The following is a 6,633-nucleotide window of genomic DNA, read 5'->3' as shown; positions in this document are numbered from 1 at the left end:
GTCATCAATTATATCTTATTCTAATTGTCTTCTTATACGTTTATAACTTGTATTTACTTACCTTAAACCACTTTCTTAGACCTCATACCATACTTAAACTTCAACATTCTCAGGTGTTCACAGCTTGCATTTATACACCTTAGTACCTTAAATTACCTTTAGACCTTCACAGTTTATATAAATCTTAAATGGTTTTTATCCAATTATTTATCACTAAACACAAGTGGCCAATTACTGAGAGTCATTTTAAAGAAAGTTCTTTTAAAGGAATCAATAGTAAAATGTTATATATGAAACCTCTTTATATTTTGATATGAAACCTGTTAGCAAGGAAAACCTGTCTGTGAAATCTGTTGCCTTTCTCACCAGGTAACCTATAGCTCTAGAAAAGCAAGACCTGGCTTTCATAAATGACCACGGAGCGGCTGCTAAACTGAAAAATCTAGAATTAGCTGTCAACATCACCAGAGATCTGAGAAAGATAAATTATAGCAGGAACTATAAATCAGATGATCTCTGTATTGATTATACCGACAGAGACCTATCAGCTACCTGGGTGGTTACCCTTGAATCCCATTGTGGTTTTTGTGGCTTTGTTGAGGGCAGAAGTCATCTTCAGCTGTCACATAGGGCAGTGTTACATCTTCAGCTGCTGCACAAGACAGCGTAGACCTTTCACTGCCCAGACTCAGAAGGGCTGAGAGATTTTCCTATGGAGGAGGAACTTGGAAAAACTAACCCACCTTGAAAAGGCAGAGCAGAGCCCTCAACCCAACAGTGCCTACAGTTTTGTCAGAATTCCAGCAGTGAGCAAGACACAGGGAAGCTCTTGGCCTAGTGGTTAGCATTACCACAATCCAGGCAGAGTTGCCTGTGCCCTATTTTCTTCTCTGGAGACCTTAGGGTCACTGCAAGGAGCTGGCATTTCTGTCTATCATGGGAAGCTTTTCCACAAAACATTTTAAGTGGAGTAATTCACAGATCTCGGGAAAGTTTGAGGACCATCTGTTAAGTACACCTGACTTTAAATGAACTTTACTTGGTCTTAATTACTTGATTTCAGCTTGATCTTGAAAACATGTACAGGAGGCTAAGCAAGGCTTGTTCCTATAAATGAGTTACATTCGTATTTAGTACTGCTAAACTATAGTTCTGGACACATTAAAGAATGTGCAAAGTGACTATTAACTTGCATTTCTTAATCATCTTTAACAGTTTACAAGGCAGTAGCTTTTATAAGACCAGGATTTGCATTTTCATTCCTGTAAAGTTTAGCCATTAAAAAATTACAAGTTTTGAATTGAAGCTCTTTCAGTATCAAATAAAACTTTAAATCATAAAATACCAGTCCAAAGTCCACTTTGCCTTTCTGGTCCTTTCATAATGCGCCATTACAAATATCAGTTTTAAAATGTGACTTGGTTTATCAAAACAGCTAAAGCTTAGCAAAGTTATCAAAGGCAAGGAGAATATAGATATATTCTTAAGTGAGTCTCAATTAGCCAGAATAGGTCTTAGGTCAGGAGAGGCATTTCATAGACTCTGTGCCAGATTATTTTCTTGCTGCATCATAAAACAGGAATATCCCAGTTTTTCCTGTGTCTAGTATTTGGTGCTCATAGCTGTGGCTTTAACTCTTTAGATTTTTACTTTTTGCTTTCATTTTATAGGCTTTTAGATATTATAAAAATTATTAAAAATTTTAGATATTAGTAAAAATATCCTTAGTAAATTATCAGAATATTAAACAATTTATAAATCCAGGTTTTTTATTTAAATTTTTTATTTTTATTTTTATATTTTATATTTATTTAAATAATTTCTTTTTAGTTTTTCATTTAAATTGTAAAGCTCCAAATTTCCTTTTTTTTTTTTAAAGTTTAAAGTCTCTCAAATGTGGCCTCTGCAATATCAAAAAAGAAGTTAAATTCCTTTTTTACTTCAATAAGGAAGGAACATGGCACAAACCCAATCTGGACAAAGCAAAGCCGAACGCCAACAATGCAAACAACTCAATGCTTAGTATTTGGGAAAAACTCATGATCCTCTGGTCTCCTCCTCTTTGACTACGTCCTCTACAACACACATAACCTGTCTTCTAGGCGTCAACTGGCACCATTTCATTGTGGCTGTTATTCCTGGTGGCCATCACATGGCATTGGCATATTCATAATTGCTGGGGTTGCTCCATTGCAACTGAGCTGTATTTCCATTGTTAGCCTCTCCTCAGCTCTCTTCAGGAACTCCAGCCCTGCCACACAGTACCCCTTCATGCATTTAAAACCAGTATCACCTGGGTGATTTACCTTACAAAGTTTAGCTGCCAGCATGAGGTGCATTCTCGTGTATGAGCTCACAGAGTGGCAGCCTTCCTACCTCATTAGCAAGCATTGCTTTTAAATCCTATCTTTCATAAACATTTTTATGGTTTTGTTTTCAAGACCAGAATTATTTTATAAAAATTCATCCTAATCCAAAATATCTTGAAGGCCTGCTGTTGCCTTTAGTTGGTTTCTACCATTGGGTCACCTTAAACAAGAGGATGACCAAGTCACATGACATGTGCACTCTATCCTTAGTACAGATGTCTGTCAGCCATGTGCTTGCCCCATCTTGATGGGGGTTATCAGCTAAGATGGCACAAGCCACTTGCTTGTTCTTTATACATAATAATGGGATCACCAGCAAAAGTGATGTCAGGTTGTTACTTACTCCAAGGTAACTCCATTGGGCATACATCACTTTAAAGATACCTACAGGCTTTTAAAAACCTACCAACCCCCTGTGTTAATGAATTTCAAGTTAACTTTTGTTATAGATTTTACAGTTTTCTTAACCAGACCCAATAAACTTACAGAGAGTTCTTACAATAGTTTTACACACTTTTATCTTAGCAAAAGTTTTAGGGAGTTAGTTAAAAGTAAAAATTAACCAGCATTAATTGAAGTGAAAACAAATATATAAATGGAAAAGCTTAAATATGTACATAACATGAAGACACTTTAAATAACAAAGCTCAGTGTCTCTATGCCTGAAATTGAAACAGAAATATAGTGTGTGTATGTGTGTGTGTATGTATGTGTGTGTATGCTTGTGTGTGAGTGAGTGTGTGTGTGAGTGTGTGTGTGCATGTGTATGAGTGTGTGTGCATGTGTGTGTGTGTGTGAGTGTGTGTGCGTGTATGTACATGTGTGAGTATGTGAGTGTGTGCATGTGTGTGAGTGTGTGTGTATGTGAGTGTGTGAGTGTGTGTGTGTGTGTGTGTGTGTGTGTGTGTGTGTAAGTTTGACACAGACACCCATTTGTTTTAGATTCATCTGGATGGGTATCCTCTTTTGTCTTTATCTGTAGAACCACAAGCATTGTGGGAACCTTCTGAAATTTTATGATAAGGACTGCCAGCCCAAGTTCTCTTTTTCTCTGATTTCTGCTGCTCTTCAAGTAGCAGAAATCACTGAGATCTCAGGCTTATTTTACTACAAAATTATCATTCCCCTCTTTCCTGTCTTTTTCTTTAGGTAAAGGTTTGATGTTTTACGTAATTCAAACCACATGTGCCGTGTATTTTTCGTTTCTCTTAAAATTATTTTGTTAATTCTTTGGGAGTTTCTTGCACAGTAATTTGAACATATTCATTTGTCACTCTCTCTTACCACCCTCCCATGTCTTCCCACCCAATGTTGAGATTTCACCCATGGTATACGTAATATTATGAAATATGTGATAAATAACAGTAAAAAGAAAGCGTACAAAATCATACCACTTAAAATTCGTCATAATCTCACTTTTCTGTCTTGTCATAGTGTGGTAGTTCGAATAGGAATGCCCCCATAGGCATATATGTGTGAATGCTTGGTCATTAGGGAGGTGGCATTACTTGATGAGTATTAGAAGGTGTGGCCTATTAGAGTAGGTGTGAGCTTCTTGGAGAAAGGGTATCACTGAGGGGTAGGATTTGGGGTTTCAAATGCTCATGCCAGGCCCAAGCCTGGATCTTCCTGTTGCCGGCAGATCTGGATGCAGAAGTCTCAAACTCCTTCCCTAGCAACATTCCTGGGTACATGTCATGATGCTTCCTGCTGTTCTGAAAATCAACTGAACCTGTCAACTATGAGGAAGCCACAGTTAAATGCTTTCTTTCTTTTTTTTTTTAGAACAATTTTTATTAGATATTTTCTTCATTTACATTTCAAATGCTATCCCAAAAGTCCTCTATACCCCCTGCCCCCGCCCTGCTCCCCAGCCCACCCACTCCTGCTTCCTGGCCCTAGCTTTCCCCTGTATTGGAGCATATGATCTTCGCAAGACCAAGGGCATCTCCTCCCATTAATGGCCAACTAGGCCATCCTCTGCTACATATTCAGCTAGAGACACAAGCTCAGGGGGGTACTGGCTAGTTCATATTGTTGTTCCTCCTATAGGGTTGCAGACCTCTTTAGCTTCTTGGGTAATTTCTCTAGCTCCTTCATTGGGGGCCCTGTGTTAAATGCTTTCTATTATCAGAGCTTCAATTGGTCATGACTGACTAGGACACATAGTATCTATCCATTTCTTTGCTTTTCAGGAAAAAAAATATATATATATACACAGACCCAAACCTTGAAACTCACTCATGTTCTTTGTGGTTTTTAGACGGAATTGGTAACACTCCCCAGGTTGTATAAATATGTGGATATTTTTCTTAGAAATAATATAAATAGTTGCAGGATGTATGATGTCCACTATCTAAAAATACTTATGAATCTTTACTACAAAATACTTAAGTGATAAAGATCCCTCAATATTTACATATTAGATAATTTTACAATCATAAAACAGTAAATAAAATTTGTATTACACTTTAAGAGAAATTATTTAGTGCCTCTAAATAAAGTTTTAAATAAAGGCATTAAAATGTAATTTAAAATCTTTTACTACATTGATGAATAATTCCTCTGTTCCTTGCCTTTTTATCTAATGCAATGATCATAGATATATGTCTTTGAGTTGATTTATGAGATGTATAGGATGTATTTATTTACATATGTAGAACTATCCTTGGAATTAAACTAACTTGGTCATGATAATTATAAAAAGAGGAAACTCAAATGACTGAGAAACACTTAAAGAAATGTTGAACATCTGTCTAGTTGGAGTTGCTGGTGGTGTCAAGAGACCCTGTGACCACAGCAACTGTTATAAAGGGCTGACTTACAGTTTCAGAGCTTTAGTCTACTACTATCATGGCAGAAAACACAGAGGATTGCAGGCAGACATGGTGCTGAATAAAGAGCTGAGAGTTCTACATCTTGATATGCAGGCAACAGAAGAAGACTATGAACAATAACGAGCATAGCTTGAGCATAGGAGACCTTAAAGCTCGTCCTCACAGGGACACATTTCCTCTAACAAGGGCACAACTCCTAATAGTACCACTCTTTCTATGCCTGTGAGCCATTTTACTCAACGCACCACACTCAGGTCGGGTATGCTGTGCTTTCATTTTCCTTTCATTCTGGGCTTTTAATTTTTTCTTTCTAGGTTTTCTTTTCAGTGATTCGATTATCATCCAATAATGCATTATTTAGTCTCCACAAGTTTACAAATTTTCTGTAGTTATTTATTGTGAATTCTAACTTTATCTCATTGTGGTCTGGTAGAATGCAGTATGTTATTTTAATTTTCCTATATTTGTTAAAATTTGTTTTGTGTCCTAATAAATAATCAAGTTTGGAGAAATTTTCATGAACTGCTAGAAAAAAAATGGGTATCCTTTAGTGTTTTAGTGTTTAGTTAAAATGTTCTATAGATGTCTCTGTTATGTCTATTTGATTTATAGTATCATTTAAATGCAGCGTTTTTCTGTATTGTTTTCAGATGACCTGTCAAAATGTTGTGACTGCAATTTAAATTTATTTTCTAAAAGATCAACCAAGAATCAGGGTTATACAATACCAAACTAAAAAAGCAAATTTTATCTTCTGAACTTAAGGAGATATAAATAACATTATATGGAGGAGGTAAATTATTTTTGTGAAGTACAGTATTTGAAGTTGCTATGTCATTTCCCTCCCCCCCCCAAAAAAAAGGTCTAGGTGACATAGGAGGTAGATCCTGCCTCTTTATGGTATTTTTTGACACGAACAATATTATTTATCTCTGTGTCTTGAAGAATTTGCTCGCTGTATCAATTCAGTATAGCCAATACAAGGAAAATTATAATTTTCTTTTATAGAAGTTGCTTTATCTGAGTAAAAGAACAACTGCTTTATGACATTAGTTCTGTACATACATTTAAATATTAGAAGTATCTGACTACATGTTTCTACCTATAGTGTGGTCTGTCCTATCTTTTTTTTATATATTTTTTTTCACATGGCACTTTTTATTTCAGAGTAGGACTTTTTATTGGATATTCTATTTATTTACATTTCTTTTTTTTCTTTTTCCAATTTTTTATTAGGTATTTTCTTCATTTACATTTCTAATGCTATCCCGAAAGTTCCCCATACTCTTTTCCCAACCCCGCCCCCGCTCCTCTCCCCACCCATTCCCACTTCTTGGCCCTGGTGTTCCCCTGTACTGGGGCATATAAAGTTTGCAAGAGCAGGGGGCCTCTCTTCCCAATGATGGCAGACTAGGCCATCTTCTGCT

Source organism: Mus caroli, chromosome 12, assembly GCF_900094665.2.
Source record: "Mus caroli chromosome 12, CAROLI_EIJ_v1.1, whole genome shotgun sequence".
Classification (NCBI taxonomy): Eukaryota; Metazoa; Chordata; class Mammalia; order Rodentia; family Muridae; genus Mus; species Mus caroli.
The sequence above is the reverse complement of the archived record's forward strand: the minus strand, read 5'-3'. Positions refer to the sequence as shown.